The sequence below is a fragment of the Diabrotica virgifera genome, chromosome 9 (assembly GCF_917563875.1).
Source record: "Diabrotica virgifera virgifera chromosome 9, PGI_DIABVI_V3a".
In the NCBI taxonomy this organism is placed as follows: Eukaryota; Metazoa; Arthropoda; class Insecta; order Coleoptera; family Chrysomelidae; genus Diabrotica; species Diabrotica virgifera.
In genome coordinates this window covers 201,268,440-201,294,456 of record NC_065451.1, presented here as the reverse complement: position 1 = coordinate 201,294,456, position 26,017 = coordinate 201,268,440, and the positions used below count along the sequence as shown (strand labels likewise).

Sequence of the window (26,017 nt, the reverse complement as noted above, 5' to 3'; positions counted from 1 at the left end):
TCTTTCTCCTCTGCGAATTATGTCTAGATAACTCGTTTTTCGATTTTTTACAATATTTAGGAGTTCTCTCTCAGTCTCCATTCTTCTCAGCACCTCGTTGTTGGTCACGTGATATGTCCAAGAGATCTTCAGCATCCTTCGAAAAACCAACATCTCAAAGGATTCTATAAATATAGAATTATTTCTACAAATTTTCTTTTTCGAAATTTCTATAAATATAGAAATTGTTGTTAGAGCTGTTTTGGGGTTTTAGCCAAATTTGCAAACCAAGATTAATTAGTGAATTCATTTTAACACAATATTTCTGTCCGTATTCAAATAGAACATTAGAGGCATTTCTATTCATTTATGGTGTACTTTGTATTACGAAATTTAAAAAGTAAAATTAAAATAAAATTTCTAATTATTACTATTATTATTAAGTTTTTGTGGTTTAATTACATAATCGTGAAGTTATCGGGGGCCGCTCGGGGTAATTTGGCCTAGGGCCGCAAGTACCCTAAATCCGGCACTGTACTTAAGAACCGAAAAATACCTCAATAATCGTTGAGGAGAAAAGTATTTAACCAGTGCATTTTATGAAAATTCTATGTACTGTATTGTATTTATTCCCGTGGTAAATTCAGCCTTTGAAGCACCGAAAATAACGTTGTCACTCACGAAAACAATAAGGAGAAAAAAATTTTCTTTTTTGCAGACTAGTGATATCAAGGAAAAGAAGCATTGGTTTACATCATCAAGAAATATGTCTTTAACCTACATAAAGTGCTGGGTTTTATTACACCACCCATGCGAACTGAAGTTTTTTCCATCATATCGGGCGAAAAATATATTCTAAACGATACTTTAAGAAAAACATGTATCCTTTTAATACCCAGCCTCAATTTATCATCAGCGTGTCCTTTGCCACGACACGCTTGCGCGCCGGCCAACGCAGGAAAACTGATCCCAGATGGCAACGAAACTTGGATTTCATAGCAGGCTCGCGTAGCATCTGGATGAAAAGTGTCATTCGGTGTTTCTGTTTAGAATACGCACGTTTTTCGCGTGTATTGAATGAAAAATGAACGGAAAAACTCCTAAAAGTTCACTGTGCCGTTGTTTTAAATAGCTTTCGAGATTTTCATTTTCCGCGATCAATTTTTACGAAGAAAAACTGTGAAAATTGTTCTGTTTAAGTCGAGAGGGAAGGATAAGGTATGTTTTGTTTTCCTACTCGTTTATTACGAGGTGTTATTTTATTTGAAAAAGAGTTTTTGTTTACTTAGGACATGACACGAGATAATCTTGATATATTTCGCTAATTTGGCAACTTTTGGTTGAAAATGTCGGTAGTAAAAATATATTTTTTCCGAATTACGATTTATTTTAAGGTTATAAAATCTAAAATGTTTTTATTTTCGTTTGAAAATATTTGAAAAAACGTGTTGATGCGCGAAATATTATGCTGTTCGCAACAACGGAACGTACAAGCATGACAGCAAGATCAAAGTAAACAAAACTTTTAAAAAATAAGTATAATATTTTGTAAATATAGTCCATTCTTTCACGGTTTTTGCTCTAAATTTTAAAGAACCGCTTGGATTGACATGAAATTTGGCATGCGTATAGCTTACATGTCAAAGAAAAAAAGTGATATTGTGCCGATGTGTGCTTTTGTCCTGGGGGTGACTTTCACCCCCTCTTGAGGGTGAAAAAATATATATCCAAAATAAGTCCGGAAATGGGTAAACTAACTAATTTTAAGTAACTTTTGTTCTATAGAGCTTTTTCGCCAAGTCAACACTTTTCGAGTTATTTGCGAGTGAATATGTTCATTTTTCAACAAAATAACCACATTTTTAGACGGTTTTTCGCAAATAACTCACAAAGTAAGTATTTTGTCGAAAAAACGTTCTTAGCAAAAATATAGCCTATAAAAAAGTTTAAAAAATGGTGTACGCTTTAGGTCTCTGGATCTCGTAGAACTAGAGTTATAGCCAATGAAAAATAGATTCATATTCACCAAATTTCAAATAGAATATTTCGACGTAAAATATCGAAAAAATTAAGCACTTTTTGGGGAAAATCCATTATAACTTTTTTTAAAGTGTTTAAAAAAAGATTTATTTCTGTTTTTACAAAAAGTTTCTAGCATTAAATTTAAGTAAGTTACGCTCAAAATAAAGTTGGTCCCTTTTGTTTTTGCAAAAAAAAAATCAGGAAGACCAACCCCTAATTAGCAACTTAAACGAAATTAATCGTTACCGCTCCACAAATTATTTTATTTATGTTGTGTTTATATGATCTGTAAGTTTCATCGATTCAAATTACTTATTTTTGAAAAAATTTGGTTTCAAAGTAAAATTTTTAAAAATTTAAATTTTGAAAAATATGCTTTTTTTCACAATAACTTAAAAATTGTTAGAGATACCAAAAATCTCTAAAAACAAAAAAGTCAGATTTGCTTTTCTGAATATCATGTATTTTTTTGTTTTTCTGTTAGATAAAAATTGATTAAGATTTGGTGTTTCTAAATTTGCATACATTCGTGATCAGTGACTCGTTCAACCCCTTTTAACTACAGCCATTTCAATAGTAAGGACTTTGAACCGATGAAATTTACAGATCATATAAATAATATATACACGAGTCAAGAAACTTGTGAAATCGTAACGATTAAGTTCATTTAAGATACTAATTAGCGGGTGGTTTTCTCGATTTTTTTACCAAAACCAAAAGGGAATAACTTTATTTTGAGCGTAACTTGTTTAATTTTGATGCTGGAAATTTTTTTGAAGATATTCTTCTTTAGCGGCGAATCGATTGAGGGTAAAATTGTACGTTTACCGCGCGCCTGCGCACACTGACAGTATGTAGTTTTGACATTCATTGCTCATTGCTAATCTTTCAAGATAGGTATGTATGTATCTGTAACCGTGCAAATAAGTCATTAAAAGAATATATTAGTGGTTTTAGGAAATGTATTATTTATTATAATTCTTGTGTTTTTGGATTAATAAAATATTATGTAAGCATAACATTTTTACACTATATGTCGTGTGCCGTGTTGTGTAATTATATCCGAAACTTACATGTCTGTTTCTAGTGCCTCGATGGAGTAGTTAGAAATGCGTTAGCACTGAGATTGGAAGGTTGCGGGTTCAATTCCCGGCCGATTCATATTTTTTTTTAGTTTTGGTTGTTTTAATAAAAAATTTTTGAAAGTGGTAGATAAGAAAGTTAGTTTGATTTTTAAATAAAAAACAAATAACCTTTTAAGTATATTTACTTCGTTTAAATTACCTATTATATAATAGAAGAATATCTTCTTACGTGCGTACATAGTACACACACATTCTTTTTTTTATAAAACAAAAATGAAGCTTTTTTTAAACACTTTAAATAAGTTGTAATGAGGTTTCCCCGAAATGTGCTTCATTATTGGTTATTTCACGTTAAAGTATTCCATTTGGAATTTGACGAATATGAACCTATTTTTCATTAGCTATAACTCTGCTTCTACTAGGTGTAGAGACGTGATGTATACACCATTTTTTTTTAATTTTTTACAGGCTATATTTTTTCTAAGAATGTTTTTTCGAGAAAATACTTACTATTTAAGTTATTTGCGAAAAACCGTCTAAAAGCGTGGTTATTTTGTTGAAAAAATGAACATATTCACTGCCAAATAACTCGAAAAGTATTAACTTAGTGAAAAAACTCTATAGATCAAGAGTTACTTAAAATTAGCCAGTTTACCCATTTCCTGACTTTCTTTGGACGAATATTTTTTCACCCCCAAGAGGGGCTGAAAACCATCCCCAGGGCAAAAGCACATATCGGCACAATATCAATTTTTTTCTTTGACTTGTTAGCTATGTGTATGCCAAATTTCATGTCAATCCAAGCGGTTCCTTAAAATTTAGAGGTTTTGCAATATTTTACCGTTAAAGAACGGACTAATAAACAATGTGAAAAAAATAGATATAGCATATTAAAAAATATTGACATAAATGTAAATAAAACACACCATATTAACATTTTTTTTTTCGGTAATAAATATTAAAATGTTTTATCATTTTAATTTCTATTTGATATAGTACAATTTTTCATTATTCCTAGAAATCAGCATAAAACAATTAACAATTTATTAAGAATAAACATGATTTTCAAAATTTTACTGTAAGAAATTATGTCTGATTTAATATGGAGCAAATTGAAAGAACAGTAGATTGAAAAATTGAGCAATAAATTGGAAAGATTTAAAAATAACTAAACAATCAAAAATCCTTGTGGAGAACTATAGGACATTTAAATATAATTTAAGCAAAAAGATATTTATCTGGATCTAGAAGCACATGAAGTAGAAGGAGAATATTTACCTTCCGTAAATCCATTAGATATACTAATCTTCACAGAAATGCCACTAAATACATTATATTTTCTGCGAGGAGTTATTAATACTGCATCAACTGCTCCTATCCCTGAAAAATCATCAGACAAAGCAAGATAAAGGGAAACGAAAGCTCTTGTAGATAGTTGTATAACTTATTCCTTAAATGTAGTAGCAATACTAATAGTATAACTATGTAAATACAACGTCTCAAGGAGTGAGCCTTACCGAATTGTCGTCAACACAATTGTTTTTGGGCGGCCCATAATATTTTCATACAAGCTATGAATAAAGTTCAATTTAAGGAAGAGTACATCTGAGACCCCTTATAGATTCTGCTCCTTACCCTGTTTCACCAGTGGCGACGCGTGACTTTTTCTAAGGTGTTACCAAACCCAGATGTAAAAAATCTTGTTTAGAAGAACCTCGCAAATATAAGTTTTTGTTCATTTTATCTGGAAAAATGTTAATGAAAGAATCGTAGAAAGAGGGTTCTGTCATTAATCCATTTAAAAAGCGTTACTCAATGAAAATTAAAGAAAATGACGACATTCGATCTTTATGGGCATTTCTTTGGAATGTTCTAATCCGTTTCATTGCTGAAAAACTTGCTTCAACGGATGCACTTTTGTAGCCCGAATTATTAAAAATAGGTTTGTCAATTTAAAGGGTTCCTGAAATGCATTATCAAGTTCTGAAAACGTTAAATATTGATACAATTCTTGTACAATTTTTTTAATATAATCTGGATCATTATAAAGAACTGTCAAATCTGTTTATAAGGAAAGATTTACGATACTTTTGCATAATTATTTATTACTGATAAATGCATTTTTTATTCACTTTTTTTAAACAAGTTGAAAACATAACTCATGCTCTTTCATTTGACATCTGTGGAATGGTTCTAACGTTATTTTCTTCTGACTTATGTTATTGCAAAAAAAATGCTCTCTGGGATAAACAATTTGAATAAAATTTAAACAATTGAATGAATCGCTTTAAAATTTCAAAACTGTACACTAATTTTTATAACAGTTTTTGCGAAAATAATTTTTTTTGCAATTCCGACCTTTTTTCGTAATTATATTAACAATAAATGAGTATATCAAACTTTGTAATACGTCATTTTAAAACTTTTTCCATAATCTAGAAGATATTTTTACTAAAAAAACCATAAGTTTCCCTGTTTTCCATTGATTTGAAAAAAAGTGAAAAATGCCATTTTTTGACACTTAATTGTTTATAAATAAAAATGGCCGCCAGATCCTATGCAGGAAATAGTTACAATTTGATCTTATAGGTATTACCTGTCGAAAAAACGCTTCAGTACCCTGGCTGTTCAAGTGTCATGGAAAAAACTTTATTACCCTGGACTATTAATCTATATAGGTAATATAATATTTAAACATATCTTTTTCAGGTCAAAACGGCAAACAGGTGTATGTTTTCAAAAAACTTTTGATAGTGTGTAAAAAATATATTTTATATCAGCTAAGTACTTTCAACACATAACGTGCCATCATCAGAGCTTCCTAAAAGGACATATTTAAGATAAGATTTTTTTCATATAAAAAAATGAGTGAAAAACTTACGTCCTCTTAAAATACCTTCATAGAAGAGCAATTGCTTAACAACACAACAAAAAACATGATATCAACAAAATACATGATGGTATAATAACCCTATATCTGTGGCTTTTGCCCAGTATTCATGTTTTTTGTTGTGTTGTTAAGCAATTGCTCTTCTATGAAGGTATTTTAAGAGGACGTAAGTTTTTCACTCATTTTTTTATATGAAAAAAAATCTTATCTTAAATATGTCCTTTTAGGAAGCTCTGATGATGGCACGTTATGTGTTGAAAGTACTTAGCTGATATAAAATATATTTTTTACACACTATCAAAAGTTTTTTGAAAACATACACCTTTTTGCCGTTTTGACCTATTTAGAAGTGTGTACAAGTCTTATAGTCTTTTCCAATATCTTTTTCAGGTATTTAAAAGCCACGTAGAACCTTAGAAATTTACCAACAAAATATTTGTAATATAGAAAATAAAATCACTACACAAAATTTAGCACAATTAATTGATCAATTCATTTTCACAAAATAATTTTGCAATCTTAAATTTTTGAAAAAAAAACGCTATTAATTTTTAAAATTATGCGGAGCCAACAAAAAAGAATAACCAATAAAAAAAGAAAAAACCTAATAAAAACGAAAACACACACCCACACAAAGAGGGCCCAAACCTCCGAGGCGTTGAACCGGGTTTATGTCTTATATATATATAATGTTCTTGAACTCCTAAGTGGAGCATAGAGCTTCAGTGAAAACGCGCCATCGGGTTCTATTTTGCGCTAGGGCCTTCACCTCATTCCAAGACTTTCCTTGACTTCTTATCTCGTCCATGATGGATCTTCTCCAAGTTTGTGCTGGGCGACCTCTTTTTCTCTTTCCTTGGGGATTCCACTCTAGGGCATTTTTTGCAATACTGGAACTATCTTTTCGGAGTGTGTGACCTATCCACCTCCACTTTCTGTATTTTATTTAATTTTCTACCCTCTTTTTTTGGGTCAGGTGTAACAGATCTTCGTTTCTGATGGTGTTTGGCCAGAAAATACGAACAATTCTTCGTAGACATTTGTTAACAAAGACCTGCAATTTGTCTGTAAGGTATTTTATCACTTTCCAGGTTTCACATCCATAGAGTAGAACAGACATAGCATTTGACTGGAATATTCGGATCTTTGTCCTTGTAGTATATTCTCCAGACCTCCAAACAGGGTTAAGCATGCTGAAAGCTTGTTGAGCTTTTCGTATCCTCATACGAATATCGTCTTCTGTACCTCCGCTTTCTGTTATGACACTTCTAAGGTACGTGAAGTTCTCCACATTTTCAATCTGCTTGTTGTCGATATTAAATAGCGTGTTGTTCCTTGCATTTATTCTCATCGACTTGGTTTTACCAATATTGATTTTTAAACCTATTTTATTGGCCTCAGTGGATAGTGTTTCCAATTGGTCGGCCACATCCTGGAACCTTTGTCCTAACAGGCAGATATCGTCGGCGTATTCCAGATCACTTAGGCGTGTGGTTAACGTCCATTGTATCCCTTTTGTGTCGAAGTCTAGTTTGAAGAGAACATAGTCCAGAGCTATGTTAAACAGAAACGGAGAAAGCACACATCCCTGTCTGACTCCAGTAAGTACGTCAAATTCGTCACTGTTGACCCCATTGTGTGTCACGCTGCACGTCGCCTCAGTGTACAGTGACTTTATAATGGAAATTATTTTATGAGGAATGTTTCTTAGCTCTAAAATTTTCCATATAGCAGCATGAGACAGGCTGTCAAAGGCACGTTCGAAATCGTCAAAATCGGGTTTATGTCTTAGTGCAGTGAAAAAAATTTATCTTTTAATATTTATTAGTATTTAATATTAGTATTTAGTAATAGCATTAAGTATTATTTGTCTAATTCCGTATTTAATGTCAACCAATTTAAGTTGGGCCCTATATGAAGAGCATACCTATAATTTAATGTTTCCACTTCCATTTTGTATTTTTGAAGTTATACTTCTTTAGGCGCGATTGAGAGTAAAATTTCACAATACTGCGCGCATGCGCACACAGACAGTATGGCGTTTAGTTGCTGAATCTTTCAAGTTATATATAAATATATCAGTGCAAGAAAAGGTGTGAAAAGAATATATTAGTGTTTTTAGTAAATGTATTATTTATTATAATTTTTGTGTCTTTGGATTTGTCTTCCTCGGGAATGAGATATTTTATAATAATAGTAAGTACATTTAAAGTATTTTTGTATTAAATTTGTCAGTATGTATGAGAAATCTTGTAACCTGTCAAAGCAAAAGGGATATAGCTCAGTGGTAGAGCGTGTGACCGGAGATCAAGAGATCTCGGGTTCAAATCCCGGACGATTCATTTTTTTTTTATATTTTTGGTATCGTTTTAATAAATATTTTTAAAAGTGGTAGGTAAAGAAAGTTAGTTTAATATTTAAATAAAATACAAATAACCTGTTAAGTACAGTATTTCTCATGATAATTTTTCAGTGCGTAACAAATGATAGGGAAAAGGGTAAGTCCGTGATAATACACATTTATGACATTTATTCTAACATGACATTTTAGTTAAATCTGACAAATGTCACATTTTATTTTCAATTTGCAATAAAAACAAATCAAAAGTGTTTCTTGCATTTATAAAATGGTATTTTCTTTGATTTGTATAGTCTTATAAATTATACAGATTATATTTGTAACATTATTATTTAATTAAAAAAAAAATATTTTTTTATTATGGCGCATCTATCGACAACTAGAATAACTAGAATAAATGTTATAAAAATGTCACCGACGAAATGTAATCACCGACGTGCCTTTTTTTCTGTCACATACAATTTAATGCGTTAGAAAGAAATCGAAAAACTGTGACGCACTGAAAGATGATCATGAGAAATACTGTATATTAATTTCGTTGAAATCATAATAATAGAAATATAACTTCTTACGTGCGTACAAAATACACACAATATTTTTTCTTGTTTTTTATTTATTATTATGTACGTGTGTACGTACATGTGTGCATAAGTGTGTATTTGTGGGCATATGTACATAATATCTATAATATAGTATAGACTCATGGACAAAAATATCGAATATTTTGAAAGTATCATATTATGAAGTGAAATTTTTTGTGCTGTCATTCTTAGAGCTCTCCTAGTATTTCTTTTCCAAATGCGATGTCTTAAAGTGTCATATAAATGCTCCATCGGATTTAAATCTGATATGGGCTATATGGCAGCCGATATAATCTTTTAAATTACATACAACATAAATTACATTAAATTTCATCAAGGTAAGTATTCACTATTCTAGCGACATAATAACGTGCATTATCGCTCAGTAACATGAATCTGTCGTATATAATATGGCTGGCAAATGGCAAAATATAATATAAAATGTTTCCAACTTATATGTCTGCTGTCATTCGCCCAATTACCTCCATAAGTTCGGTATGTCCCTTCCAAGCAATACCGCAAAAATATTACTATGCTGCCATCACCAATACTAACGTTCTGTATGAGGTTACAACTATCATACTCTTGGCCAACTCTTCTGTAGACGAAATTTCGTCAATATCGCTTCCCTATGGGAAACGTTATGCCAGTATACAGACCGTTAATTTTGATGGTGGCGGCCTAGTGCCTTGCAGCTAGGACGTGACGTACATTGAAAACATTTTAGAAGATCATGTTTTGTCATTTGCAACCATATTGAATATGGCAGCTCCGTGCTAATAGTCCAAGTAATGAAGCTTAAAATAGGACAAAACCTCACAATTTTTACAGAATGGATCGATTTGCTTGAAAATTTGAGAATAAGTAGTGGATAGTCCAAGGATCAAAATCTATATGAGGCCGAAAGGCGCTTTTACCATGGGGGTGGTTGCCACCCCGTCTCGGGGGTGGAAATTTTTTATTTTATTTTGACGGCAAAAGTTGGTAAAAACATTCATTCTAAGCAAAAAAACGTTCTATACATTTTTTGATAAAGTTAATAGTTTTCGATTTATTCGCTATGGAAAGTGTTAGCTTTATATCGAAAAAATCAATGATTTTAGTTAGTTTTCTGCTAATAACTCAAAAAGTTTTGGTTTTATCAAAACAACTTTGCTTAACAAAAATTTACATTTTGAAAATATAAACAAAACAGTTTTCTTTAAGACCAATAGTAATCGAGCTATACTTTATTATGTGTTAGTTCTTCTTCCTCAAATGCTAAATATTGTAGTTTCAAACTCAAAGACGGGAAAACTGCATTTTTTCGAGGATAACTTGTTCAAACTAATTTAAAATATTTAAAAATATCTATCTACATAAATAAAAAAAGTTTCTAGCTCAAAAATTAAGTGACTTATTATGAAAAGAGTAGTCCCTATTTTTTTAGCGAAAAAGTGATCGGAAACTTCCCCTTACTTACCACCCTAATTAAAATTAGTCATTGACCTTATTTGGTTTTCTTTATTTATGTATTAAATAAGTTCTAGAAGTTTGAGTGGCTTAGAATTATTAGTTTTTAAAAATATGGAGTTAAAAACGAATAACGATTTTTTGTAGCTTGGTAAAAAATGCCATTTTCTTCAGAATAGAAAGATTAGCATTAGAGATACAAAAAAATATGTAAATCTAAAATTGTAGCTTATTTAATTCCCAAGAACGGGGTTAGCAAAAATTTTTTCTGTGGCAAAAGCTGAGTGAGCTATTGACAATTAAAACTTGTAATAATATGCAAAAACCACCTTTACCAACTCTTTTACAGTAACCTCTTTTTGCGACTTAGGGTTTTAAAAGGATTCAATATTAATAATCATATAAATCTTGTAGAGACATACAAAATTCTTTTTTACCAAACTTTCTAGGATAAAAAATAAAAAGTTACTGGTAAAAATCAATCTATATTTTTTTTGAGAGAAATCCAATTGGAAGCTTAATAATGCAAGTTAGCGGTGTTTTTAGTCATTGGACTTATTCATACTTCTTTATTTATGTATTAGTAATAGATTCCAGATTGAATGGCTTAGAATGATTAGTTTAAAAAAAAACTGGAGTTAAAAGCGAATAACGAATTTTTGTAGTTTGGTAAAAAATGCCCTTTTCTTCAGAATAGAAAAAATTTTCTATTCTGAACCGGTTTTTCCGGTTGTTTTTTGTCCCGCTTATTACCGGTTTTTTCTTTTTAAAGTAATAACCGGTGAAAAATCGGAGAAGTGGAGAAATACTGAATTCGCAGAAAAAAATGGAAACATTTTTCACCCCTCTCGCGTAAATGAGAAATGTTAAGCTGACTGAAACCGTTTTCACAACACTGATGACTGATTTCTATACTGATATGGACTGATTTTGATTCGAATGGAGTATCGCAAACTAAAGCGCAATGTAAATGTAACCTATTGGGTATTGGTTATGATTAAAAAACCGAACACCGGTTTTCGGTTATACCGGTTTTTTACCTACGGTTTAACCTGGCGGTTAAAACCGGTCAAAAAAACCGGTTAGTCCAAAAACCGGTGTTCGGTTTTTTAATCATAACCAATACCCAATAGGTTACATTTACATTGCGCTTTAGTTTGAGATACTCCATTTGAATCAAAATCAGTCCATATCAGTATAGAAATCAGTCATCAGTGTTGTGAAATCGGTTTCAGTCAGCTTAACATTTCTCATTTACGCGAGAGGGGTGAAAAATGTTTCCATTTTTTCTGCGAATTCAGTATTTATCCACTTCTCCGATTTTTCACCGGTTATTACTTTAAAAAGAAAAAACCGGTTATAAGCGGGACAAAAAAACAACCGGAAAAACCGATTATGTCAAAAGAAAAAACCGGTTTTATGTTATAACCGGTAGGTTTTTCCCATCCCTAATTTAGATTAGGGATGGCGATTGTTGACCAAACACCGGTTTTCGGTTATACCGGTTTTTTTACCTACGGTTTAACCTGGCGGTTAAAACCGGTCAAAAAAAACGGTTACTCAAAAAACCGGTGTTTGGTTTTTTTTAATCATAACCAATACACAATAGGTTACCCAAAATCAGTCCATATCAGTATAGAAATCAGTCATCAGTGTTGTGAAATCTGTTTCGGTCAGATTAACATTTCTCATTTACGCCAGAGGGGTGAAAAATGTTCCCATTTTTTTCTGCGAATTCAGTATTTTTCCACTTCTCCGATTTTTCACCGGTTATTACTTTAAAAAGAAAAAACCGGTTATAACCGGGACAAAAAACCGGTTTTATGTTATAACCGGTAGGTTTTCCCATCCCTAATTTAAATTAGGGATGGCGGTTGTTGACCAAACACCGGTTTTCGGTTATACCGGTTTTTTTACCTACGGTTTAACCTGGCGGTTAAAACCGGTCAAAAAACCGGTTACTCCAAAAACCGGTGTTCGGTTTTTTTAGTCATAACCAATACCCAATAGGTTACATTTACATTGCGCTTTAGTTTGCGATACTCCATTCGAATCAAAATCAGTCCATATCAGTATAGAAATCAGTCATCAGTGTTGTGAAATCGGTTGCAGTCAGCTTAACATTTCTCATTTACGCGAGAGGGGTGAAAAATGTTCCCATTTTTTTCTGTGAATTCAGTATTTTTCCGTTTCTCGGATTTTTCACCGGTTATTACTTTAAAAAGAAAAAACCGGTTACAACCGGGACAAAAAACAACCAGAAAAACCGATTATGCCAGAAGATAGAAACCGGTTTTATGTTATAACCGGTAGGTTTTCCCATCCCTAGTAAAAAATGCCATTTTCTTCAGAATAGAAAGATTAGCATCTGAGATACCAAAAAATGTTTAAATATAAATTTGTAGGTTATTTAAATCCCAAGAACATGGTTTGAAAAAAATTTTTCCACGGCAAAAATTGAGTGAATCGTAAATGAGTATAATATCGAAAAACATTGATTTTTTCGATATAAAACTAACACTTTCGATAGCGAATAAATCGAAAAATATTAATTTTATCAAAAAAATGTATAAAACATTTTTTGCTTAGAATGAATGTTTTTATCAACTTTTGCGATCTAAATATAATAAAAAATTTCCACCCCCAAGGTGGGGTGGCAACCACCCCCATGGTAAAAGCGCCTTTCGGAATCATATAGATTTTGATCCTTGGACTAGCCACTACTTATTTTCAAATTTTCAAGTAAATCGATCCATTCTGTAAAAATTGCGAGCTGAAAAGCTTCGGTACCTGGACTATAATGCACGATAACGCATGTTCTCATGTCGCTAGAATAATGAATACTTGTCTTGATGAGATTTAATTTAAAAGGTTATATTGCCTCCTATATAGCCCAGATATCAGAATCCGATCGAGCATTTATACGACACTTTAAAACATCGAATTCGGAAAAGAATCCTATTTTACTATGACACTGGGAGAGTTAAAGATTGCAGCACAAAAAATTTCTCTTCACATACAGCACAAAAATTTTTTGTTGACGAGTGTATTTAATATTGTAGCGAACAGTATCTCGACTGAATATATCAAATAATACAAAGCCATGCAGAAAAAAAATTTAAATGTGAAGCTTAACGTATATTTTGGTCCAAGTGACCTGATATTATACAGTGCTAGTCAAAAGTCCGTACCCCCCCTCGTATCTTTTGAACGGTTATACCTATAATAGTGAAATTTGGAGTGAGGAAATAAACGGACGTAAGCTTCTTAACTAGTTATGACAGGTGACGTAATAGTGACAGATGACGTTACAGAGCCACTGTGACCGATAATTTTAAATGGGACCTTATAGCAAGTGATACCTCGTTTGAAAGGTATTTAAAATACCTATTCAGTCATACTAATTTTTTTGGGTTTAAGTTGATTTTGATTTTGGTGAATAAATTAAATAAATATAATATTGTAGTTTCGAATTTAATTAATAAAAATTCAAATGTCCGCCTATGGATTTTTTGTCAAAAAAGTTGACGTTTTTTAATTCTCTAGTAGTTTTTACGTCAACGTCAACCTGTTTGACAAGTAATCATAGGCGGAATTTTGAATTTTTATTAATTAAATGCGAAACTACAATTTTATATTTATTTCATTTATTCATCAAAATTTGCTTAAACCCAAACAAAATTAGTATGACTGAATAGGTATTTTAAATACTTTTCATACGAGGTATCACTTGCCATAAGGTCCCATTTAAAATTATCGGTCACAGTGGCTCTGTAACGTCATCTGTCACTATGACGTCACCTGTCATAACTAGTTAAGAAGCTTACGTCCGTTTATTTTCTCCCTCCAAATTTCACTATTATAGGTATAACCGTTCAAAAGATACGAGGGGGGGTACGGACTTTTGACTAGCACTGTACAGTTTATATACCACAAAAAATATTACGTGACACAAACAGCTTTACTAAAGGAAATTTTGGAGCATTAAAAGGGAAGCCGTTTGACCGTAAACACTGCCTGGATACGGAATAAGCTGAGGCGTAAGTCCTTAGAAACGTCCTTATCAAGTAAGAGAAGTAGAAACCAATGCTGCCGAAAAGGCGTTAAGAGTTAACGTAATAATTTTTTGACTGCCGCAATCACAGCCCGAAAAGTTAATCCTGTTAGCAGATCAGGGTGCAAAAGGAATAAAATAAGTAATTGATTTCGTCAACGTTACAATCTGCTGTTAGTCCAGGATGTGAGGCTCAGAGGCTGCTCCTGTAGGAAAAATGTTTCTGATTCAGTTTCTTTGCGGATTCCTGTTCCAAAATGCGTTCCTCGTCCCTTAAACAAATCAGAAGGGTAGCGAAATTTTTGGACAGAGATTGTTTAACAATTTTTTTGTATGCAAATTTCAAAATTCCCTTTTTTTGCACCGGAAAACAATTTTTAAGGTTTTTGATTAAGGCTTGTCATTTTTCGCTAAAATGGTAGTTTTCGAGATATAAGTAATTTAAAATCTAAAAAATGCAAAAATACGCATTTTCGAGACTTAAAAACCCATAATATAAAATTTTTGAGGTTGCCAAGTGCCTAAGTGGTTAAGTTTAACCATTCATTTTTAAGATTCTGAAGAGTAATCGGGGCTTATTTCGATTTAGACCGTTGGTTTAATTGGTACTTATTATCATCAATGGTACTACAGAGCTAGGAAAGAGCCTCGACCTTCCTAAGTCTATTACGCCAGTCAGTCCTATCCATTGCCAACCGTTGCCAGTTTTCTGCGCCTATTTTTCTCCCATCCTCATCTACACCATCCTTCCATCTGAGTTTTGGCCTACCCCTATTTCTACTTCCCACAGGTTGTGACATAAGGCTTCTTCTAGGAGGGTTGTTCTGCTGTGATCTTGCTAGATGTCCTGCCCATCTTAGTCTTCCTATTCTTATAAGAGATACTACGTCTTTACCATCAAATTTTTGTTTATATCTGTGGTATACCTCGTAGTTGTACCTCCTCCTCCAAACACAATTTTCACAGATACCACCGAATATTCGTCTCAGGATCCTTCGTTCAAATATAAGCAGAAGGTTTTCATCTGCCTTGGAGATGGTCCATGTCTCTGATCCATATGTCAACACTGGTTGTATAAGGGTTTTGTATATGGTTATTTTTGTTTTTTGGCTTAAGTTTCTACTTCTCATATAATCTACTCAGTCCGAAATAGCATTTGTTTGCTAGAATTATCCTTCGCTTGATTTCTTCCGTCATGACGTTCTCCTTGGTGATCAGGGAGCCTAAGTATGTGAATTTGTCCACCACTTCAAAGGTAGAGTCATCAACCATGAATTGGTGACCGATTTTTCTGGCTGTATTGTTGGGTGTTGATGCCATTATCTTAGTTTTCTTCTCGTTTACTTGCAGGCCCATATTTTTTGAGGCATTTGAGAAGGTGGTATACATTTCTTCTAGCTTGCGTGTTGTGCCGGCAACTAGGTCCACGTCATCTGCATATGCCAAAATTTGGGATGATTTATTAAAAATATTTCCTGTGTTGTCTATTCGGGCATCTCTGACTGCCTTTTCCAGAGCTATGTTGAAGAGGAGACACGCCAGCGCATCTCCATGTCGCAGCCCAACATGCATTTCAAACGCCTGTGATTGTTCGCCCTGTATTTCGACTTTGCAAACAACTTTACACATTGTAGCCTTAACCAATCTTATTAGTTTATATTTCTTAGAACACTATCATAGGCCGATTTAAAATCTACGAAAAGATGGTATGTGTCGATATTGAATTCATTAGTTTTTTCCAGTATTTGCCTTAGCACAAAGATCTGGTCTATTGTTGATCGACCAGGCCTAAAACCACTTTGATATTCTCCAAGAAGCTCCTCTGAATGTACACTTCTCTGAATCCTCTGAATCTATGACCACATGATCAATTTGGTTGTTGTTAATCCATCGGGCGAGGTCCAAGTCCCCATAGTATTTTTTTGTGTAGAAAACATGTGCTTCCTACAATCATGTTCTTTGCGGCTGCGAAGGTAACTGCTCGGTGTCCATTCGAATTGGTATTATTATGGAGACTATATTTACCGATATGCGGTAGATATATTTCTTCCCTTCCGATTTTTGCGTTCAGATCATCGATTACTATTTTAATGTCATTTCTGGGACAACTGTCATATGTTCTTTCTAATTCATCATAGAATTCGTCTTTTTCTTCGTCTTCCTTGTCCTCTGTTGGGGTATGTACATTAATAAGACTAATATTAAGAAAACTTGCCCCTGATCGTTAGGCAGCTCATTCGTGAATTAATCGGCTTAAAATCTATAACCAAGTGCTTGACTTTATTATTGACTATAAAGGCTGTCACAAATTCATGTCTAGTTTTATAGCAACTATAATATATATTGTAGTTTGTTTTTTGAATTATGCCATGGCCTGTCCATCGTACTTCTTGTATCGCAGTAATATCGGAGCTATATTGTGCTAATATGTCGCACAGTTTGCGGATGTTTCCAGGTTCGTTGAGTGTGCGAACGTTCCAGGTAAATATTTTAAGATCATTGTCCTTATTTCGTTGCATAGGTCGTCGTCGAGATTTCCGTCCAGCATTATTTACTTTAGATTCCGTAACTGTGGGTTTTTACGGGGTTGGGTAGTTAACCCAACGCCTAACCCCCTTTTAGGGGGCCATTTCACTCGCTCTCGTCAGTTCCCGACCCAACTTTCCACCCGGGGTTGGATACCGGATCTACAGATTGGGTTTCTCGGTTAACAGGGAACACCAGCGTAAAGGTGAGTGTCGAAATTGAGTAGAAGAGGCTAATTGGAGTAAACTGGAATCAACTCCATGTTTTCGCATTCTACCCCTTTATTCCCCTTTAATTGGTAATTATACGCGTCTATAACATGGTGCGTCTCTGTCGACGATATTATCTCTGTTATACACATTATACGTACTTAGGCAAAAAATTACTAACCAATACATAAAACAATTATTTTTTTTAATTTATTATTAACATAGTTTTTTTTAATTCATTTGTTTAAGAAATTACTTGTTGCCAATGTGTTAATTAAATAGGGCAATCATCACAATATAATAATAAGCGATTGCTATTCCTCTTTTTTAAATGTGATCGGTACAAAATAATTATCTAATATTTTAGTTATTTAAAAAATGCTAATAATAAATTACCAATTTTCATATTTTCAGACTTAAAATTTTTATTTTCTGCGGCAAAAGAGGTGAGTTTTAGATTTTGTTCAAAAAAATCATTTAAACAATTTCCGCCCAAGAATTTCGCCCGGCACCCTTTAGATTTGTTAAAAGGAGATATTTTTTGAACAGGAATCCGCAAAAAGAACGAGTCAGAAAATAGTTCCTACGGGAAAGGCCTTAAAACCTGGGCTACACGTCAGGAACTGCTTTCGAAATATCACCGCATAAATCGGGAGAATAACATTTTTATTAAGGTTTTAACTATCAAACCGTCAACTGGCTTTAAAATTCAATATCCCGGATTCCCGAAATGATGCTGGCCACAAAATTTCGCAAAATAAAACTGTATACGTTCAACTTTCAATTATTGTTTTCGATTTAGACCAGGCGATATCTGTTTTTGGTTTTGGTAAATCGTATATAATCCTATTTTTTTTGCTTGAATCGCTTCGAAATCCTATCTTGGCGTCGAACATCCATCTAGATGGCGATCCACATTTCAATGGAGTCCAATTTATTTACAGTTGTTGATATTTGTTGATATTTGGATCCATGTCTCAACTGCATAGAGAAGAGTCGACTGAACGTAGCATTTTGATAAACCTAGTCGAATTTCGAGTTTTATGCGAGAATCACAAAGCAGTTTTTTTTTGAAAATTTTCTGGCCTGCACTATTCTTGATATTATTTCTAGACTAATAAGATGTTCCTTTAATCTAGGTGGAAGGAATATTTCGAACATTTAATGAATAGATAATAATAACAATGTCCAAAAGGGGGTAAAGCTGCAGGACCAGATGAAATTCCTGTAGAATTGTTGAAACTTATAGACGACGACACACTTGAAATAATGGTGAACCTCTTTAACACAATTTATAGAACAGGCATCATACAGAAGAAATGGCTCTCCTCTACTTTTGTCACAATCCCGAAGACGAATAACGCCAGAGAGTGTTCAGACCACAGAACTATAGCATTGATGAGCCACACACTAAAAGTATTTTTAAAAATAATTCACAAAAGAATATTTAATAAATTAGAAGAGGACATAAGCGCCACACAGTTTGGATTCAGAAGTGGACTGGGAACACGGGAAGCTTTGTTTGGTCTGAGTGTGTTAATGCAAAGATGTTTGGATGTAAACCAAGACCTTTACGTAGGTTTTGAGAAGGCCTTCTATAAAGTCAGACACCAAAAGCTGTATGAGATCCTAAGAAGCAAAAACATCGACAGTCGCGGCATTAACATCATATCCAGGTTGTACTGGGGACAAACAGCAAAAATCAAGGTTGATAATGAGTTAACCGAAGAAATTGAGATTCGTCGAGGTGTTCGTCAGGGTTGTGTGCTTTCTCCACTACTATTCAATATATATAGCGAAACAATATGTCAAGACGCGCTTCTAGAGCAAAACATTGGTATGAACATTAACGGAGAGTTAATTAACAATATACGATACGCTGATGACACCCTAATAGTAACAGATAACCTAGCAAATTTACAATATTTGATGGAAAACATAAACACTCATACCAATAAATATGGTCTTAAACTGAACATCAAAAAGGCTAAATTCATGATTGTAACAAAGGAGCTATACACCAATGTGAATTTAACCATAAATAATCCGCCAGTTGAAAGAGTTACGTCCTACAAATATTTAGGGGTTTGCTTCACTGATACTAATGACCAGACAAGAGAAATCAAGAGGCGAATTGAGATAGCGAGACAATCGTTTGTCAAAATGAAAAAGTTCCTATGCAGCCGGGACATAAATATAAACTTAAGAACGAGAATGTTAAGGTGCTATGTTTTCTCCGTTCTGCTGTACGGCATGGAAGCTTGGACACTGAAAAAGATAAAAATCAAAAACATTGAGGCATTCGAGATGTGGTGTTACAGGAGAATGTGGAAAATACCATGGACAGAAAGAGTAACAAATCAAGATGTTTTGCTGAAGATGGGGAAGGAATACGAAGTCATAAAAACCATACAAACGAAAAAACTGGAGTAAATAGGCCACACAATGAGAGGAGAAAAGTACTTTCTGCTAAGACTCATAATCCAAGGAAAAATCTCAGGAAAAAGAAATGTGGGACGTAGGAGGATTTCCTGGTTGCGAAATTTAAGGGAGTGGTATGGGTGCAGTTCAATACAGTTGTTCAGAGCTGCAGGCAACAAAGTTAAGATTGCTGTGATGGTAGCCAACCTCCGATAGGAGACGGTACTGCAAGAAGAAGAAGAACAATGTCCAAGTACACAGTCAGAGCCAAATCATATCGACGAGATGCCTCCCGCTAGGGAAGAAGTTAAAAATATAGAGAGCCTAACAAATATCAAAAGTCCAGGAAACGACCAAATAACATATAAAATTTTCAAATATGTAGAAAATTGAAATATTTACTCGAAAAAACATGAAATGAAGAACAGTTGCCATTGAACTTCTTGTCAAACAGAATATTTAATATCTGGAATAATTTTAATTTTTATAGATTGCATTATTTTATGACCACATTATTTATTGTTACATAATTTTGTTTGATATTTTCAGTTGTAACTTTAATGTTATTTTTCTTTGCAATTAACTAGTTTTGATGGAAAATAAGCCACAATTTTACTAAAAAAATTATTTTATTAACGTTTCGACGCCCAAATCGGGTGTCGTTGTCAAAATACAAAAAAGATTAATGAATTAAACAAAAATTTTGTTGCTTCGTAAAAAAATTCTTCTAATAATTTATTTAATCTGACTCATTTATATCGGCAATATATTCAGATATATTATACATTTTAAAGTAGAAGACTTTAAAATGATATTGCCAATATTTATGAGTTGCGTTCCTGGGACGACTTTACTGAAAGATAGTTTATTCGATTACATGAAATCAACCCCAACTCAAGAATATGCGTCACAAAAAATCATAATATGTGACCTGTCTTTAAAAAGACAACCACATGCAATGGTGACAGTAAAATTCTGGCGCTAGAGATTCCATAGTAAATCACGAAGGAAAACCAGGAAAAACCCTGTTAAAGGATAGGAACGTGATACTATCCCGACATCGTAAGTATTAGGTCTTACTTTAGTTTACTCGCAAAACTAATACTTACCAAATTCTGACCTTAATATATACATTATGTTATTTTAAATTATAAATAATATTAATAATACATAGATATATAAACAACACTAAAATATAAAATATGTACTAACTCGATATGTTATTGACTTACTAATCCTGGTATTTTCTTTCTATTGACTTCCTCTTTTAGTATGGGTAACCACATCCTACTGCATTCTACCGAGGAATTTGCGACACAATTGGTTTCATTTAGCATAATTAAAGCCGCTTCTTTGATTTTTCTCTTTTTACTATCTGCTTCTTTCAGGACTATACTTGAATCTCTCCACTGAACTCTATGTTCATTATCCCATGCGTGTTGACCTATTTGAGATCTATCAAATTCTCTATTTTTAATATAAGAATTTTTTTAAGAACAGATTGTTCTTAAAAAATATTTTATAGAACTTATTGTTCTCTTCAGAACAATATTTTTCTTTGTTTTTGCATTTTTTGCTTAAATTGCCTCAAAATATTATAAGAATTGATAATTTCACTCTGAGGACACTTCAAAAGGTGGGCTAAGTTTTTTATTAAATAATTTATGAAACAAATTAGAATAATAATAATTTAATTTTTTTCCTTTTCTTTGCTACCTATATTACTCAGTAGCTATGAAATTTAGACAAATTGATTGCGAATTCAAAATATAACTTCCTTTTTTAATGGATTTATCTTCAATACGTTTCATTGATTGTTTTCTAGAATAGGAAATGCATGTATGGGTTCATCTTTTATGTTCTGTGATGATAAGATTTGACATAAGAAAATTCTGTGATGGTTTAAAACAGTATAGGTACATCCTGTACTAATACAAATTATAGAAATATATTTGCTTTTATAGAACAGTTAAAGCCACTTACAGTTATTTAGTAGTTTTAAGAAGATTACATCCGTTGCTTTGGGTCTTATAAGACCATCTTGAAAATGGTTAAATTGCGAGTAAAAGATAAATGGCTCTTAAGGCTTATATAAACATGTTTGGGAAATTCTGTTAAATTGAAATTGGACCCTAATTAATTATTTCAAAGCAATTCCGGCAATGAGAGTGTCTTAAATATTTCCATATTATTGCAGAGTCTTAAATCTTTCTATATTATCAGCAATATAATTTATTACACACACATACACACCACCCACATATCATCCGTTTAATACTCATTAAACGGATGAAATAGAACCAGAAATTCAAAGAATAACATAACAGTAAAGGGAAACAAAGCTAATGTTTTAGTCACCCATATATTTCGCTTTAAAAACACACACTGAAGATCGAAAATCTACAAAACTATTAGCAGAACAGTAGAAAGGGATGAGAGTTATAGGCGATCAGTTATCAGATCAGTTAGGGATGAAAGATATAGGTGATGACAGAAAATACAAAAAACAGCGCTGGAAGTCTTTGAAATAAATATCCTAAGGAAGATATTTGTAACTAGTGAAATTTAATAAAAAATTTTCTTCTTGGTAAACGGTATATTAATTTAAAAAGCCCTAAAGGGCTACAAACCCTTTTCGCTCTGTAACAAGAGCATCATCATTGTTACAAGAACATGGTGAGCCAACCAAAAAATACAGAGGTCAAAGCCTTTCAAAAAACAGACAAAAGTCTTATATAAATGAAAACATCGAAAAATCCAAAGGATGGATAAAATTCCTAAGGATACGGCCCTAGGTCAACATATGACTCCCACACGTTGTAAGTGGGTCAAAAGGTAACTAGGTCATTCTGTTATAAGAGGTGGCAGGCAACTAATAGATGAGACTTCAAAAGCGAATCTGTCTGATGTCAGGACTACAATTGTCAATGAACATTGATGCTAATCTTTCTATTCTGAAGAAAATTGCATTTTTTACCAAGCTACAAAAATTCGTTATTCGCTTTTAACTCCATTTTTTTCAAAACTAATCATTCTAAGCCGGTGACACTTCTAGAACCTATTAATAATACATACATAAATTAAAAAGACCAAATAAGGTTAATGACTAATTTTAATTAGGGTGGTGATTAGGGGGTTGCTTGCGATCACTTTTTCGCTGAAAAAAATGGGGACTGACATTCTTTTTATTATAAGTCACTTAATTTTTGAGCTAGAGACTTCTTTTTAATTTCTGGAGATAGATATTTTTAAGTGCTTTAAATTAGTTTCAACAAGTTGTCCTCGAAAAATGCATAGTTTTCCCGTCTTTTGACTTTGAAGCTACAATTGGTCTTAAAGAAAATTTTAAATAAAAAAATATAAAAAAAATTTTTTAAGAAACGCTTTTATTTAGTTACGAGTGACTCAAATTAAAAATATTATAAAAAAATCAACTAAAAAGCAAAAAATAAAAAAAAATTGAAAAAATCTCACATTGGTCAAAGAAAAGCGTGGCGCGTGTTCATCGAATAAACGGTTTTCGCCCCACGCTTTTCTTTAACGAATGTGTTAGATTTTTTCAATTTCTTTTTTATTTTTTGCTTTTTAGTTGATTTTTTTATAATATTTTTAATTTGAGTCACTCGTAACTAAATAAAAGCGTTTCTTAAATTTTTTTTTATATTGTTTTATTTTTTACTTTTTAGTCTTACACTTTTCAAACATTCAAATCGTCATGTTTATTAAAATATGTATAAAACATATGATGTACTAACATGAAAAGTAGTCGGAATCGGCAAAAAATTTGAAATTTTATTGTTTATTAATGAAGCATAACGTAAACAATTAACGTAAAAAGTGAAATTTTGTATTGTTTATATCATTAGCTATACAATCCGTAAAAGTTTTAAGTTTTTACATTGTAAAAAACAAGAGAATTTAAGCGTTTTTAATTAATTTCGTTTTTTTTATTTAAACAATTAATAAACATGAAAAAAAATTTTTTATTGACTATTCGTGTATTGTTCCCGCGAATGCATACGTCTGCAAATTTTCATTCATTTGCATTGCAGAACAGAGTCAAATTATCGTCTAAAAATTTGACGCAATCTATTGAACTAAATAAAAGCGTTTAAAAACGGTTTTGTTTATTTTTCAAAAGGTACATTTTTGTTAAGTAAAGTTGTTTTGATAAAACGAAACGTTTGGAGTTATTAGCAGAAAACTTATTGAAAACATTGATTTTTTCGATATAAAACTAACACATTCGATAGCGAATAAATCGAAAACTATCAATTATAGCAAAAAAATGTATAGAACGGTTTGTGCTTAGAATGAACGTTGTTACCAACTTTTGCGATTAAAACATAATAAAAAATTTCCACGCCCCGAGATGGGGTGGCATCCACCCCCATGGTAAAAGCGCCTTTCGGCATGATATAAATTTTGATCCTTGGACTATCCACTACTTATTCTCAAATTTTCAAGCAAATCGATCCATTCTGTAAAAATTGCGAGATTTTGACCTATTTATGATGATCGATTGGTAGGGCCATTTTTTCACCTGGCAATTATGGCGAAATGTATATTATTGGAAGGCGTAGATAATTAATACTGCTTTGACTGCTATTAATGAAAATGATCCACAATATGATGAATATCATTAGATTTTTCATCAGGAAGGTATTCCTCCGCATTATGCTTTACTTCTTCGTCAATATTTAGACCAAAACCTTCCACAGCATTCAATTGGGAGAAGAAACGGCATTCAATGTCCTCCTGTGTCACCAGATTAGTCTCTGCTGCATGCTTTTTACAAGGATACCTAAAAGGTAAAATTTATATAACATCACCTGTATCTTTAGATTTTAGATGATTTACGTCAATAAATGCCTAAGAATCATTCCCCAAATGCTTCGGAATGTGCAACACTACGTATTTTAGAAATAATTAGAAATTTTTAATTAGAAATGATTAAAATGACAACAGATTTAATAGTCCATTGAAATGTTACATTTAGGGTTGCATTTCTTAGAGGAGTCAATTTTATTTTTTAATGTATACTGGGTTCAGTAGAAGCTTAAATTTAAGTTTAGGGGGCGCAACCCTTGTCCCCCGGCCGCCATATTGGAAAAAGTGGTGCAAAGGGCTCTCGCGCTGTATCTCCTAAACTAGCAATCCTACAGAAAATTTAATTACACATAAAATGTAGCAAATTAAATTTTCTACAATTTTATATTTATTACTTTTTATCGTCAAGTGACCAACAAAAAAGTTATAAACAAAAATATGAGAAAATTTTGTAAGAAATTTTTTTTTGGAGGTTATAACTTTTTTTCCGTTCATTTCACAATAAAATACCATCATAACGATTTTGTAGAGGATTTTTCAATGAAAAATTTTCACTATAAAGTTGTTTAATTTTATTTATTATCTAGGTTTTACAGCGCTCCAATCTTGACCAGATTCTCGAATTATCATAGGAATACAATAAAAAAAATACTTTTCTATCTATAATATTAGTCGAGCGGCAGCAATCGTTATGCCGACCATGAAACTCAAATTTAAGGTGAATGACTAATTTTGGTCTATTTTTACGTTTTCGAGGTCGCTGAATCCGAATATAAAGTCTATTTTTATCTAGATTTGGTGGAACATGTTCAAAAATAAAATTTTATACAAAAATGCCGAAAATCAATTTTGATGATTTTTCAAATTTACCTCGCTGTATGATTGGTCGCTGTAAATACTTCATTTTGAAAATTTTACTGTGTCGTCTTTGAAGTATGTAGATAACAATGAAATTTGTCAAAAATGTTTAAACACATTAAAAAAAGAGTTGTTAGTTTTTAAACATTTTGTCTTCATATTTCGTTAGTTTCATGTTTACTTAAAAAAGTTGAGTGACAAACTTTTTAGTTTATACTTTTAACGAACACAACAATAAAATATATTTCATGAAGAAGTTTTTTGAAAAATTTTATGTCAAAATATACATAGGAAAAAAGTTATGTTACTTCATAGACAAGCGGCACACTCCAAAAAACGCTTATATTTCGAGATCCTGACCACGGTGTGGTGAATGGCTAATTTTGATCATACTTTATGATTTTGGTATCAAAAATTTGTTTTTTGCTCTTCTTAAGGATTTTGCATTTTGCGGTTGCGTCATTCTTCTTCTGAACCGGCTAATTTGTCCTCAAACAACTTCTTGGGCCTTTTCTATATATGCTTAGGGTTATAAGTTTTATAGTGGGGAGAAAGGTCAAAAACAAATTAATAATAGCACAGGAATGTTAAAATCATAATAAATTGTATGAATAAAAAATATATAAGTATAGATAGAAAAGTAAGCCTAACTTTGGTTTTTATTGTATCCCTATGAGCATTCGAGAATCTGGTCAAGTTTGGAGCGCTGTAAAACATTCGTGGGCGTTCTGGGAAAATCCACTAACTCCAT

General features: G+C 32.4%; 1 protein-coding gene across 2 annotated transcripts in view; it reads left to right on the top strand.

Annotated features, from left to right (window-relative positions):
* The first annotated feature begins 965 nt into the window (after positions 1-965).
* The window catches only part of LOC114329289 (soluble guanylate cyclase 88E), a 143,411-nt gene continuing 118,359 nt past the window's right edge, over positions 966-26,017 (top strand). For both annotated transcript variants that reach the window (XM_050661509.1, XM_050661510.1), the window contains exon 1: positions 966-1,197. The gene's annotated coding sequence lies outside the window, so the exon portion shown is untranslated. The remainder of the gene's footprint in view (positions 1,198-26,017) is intronic.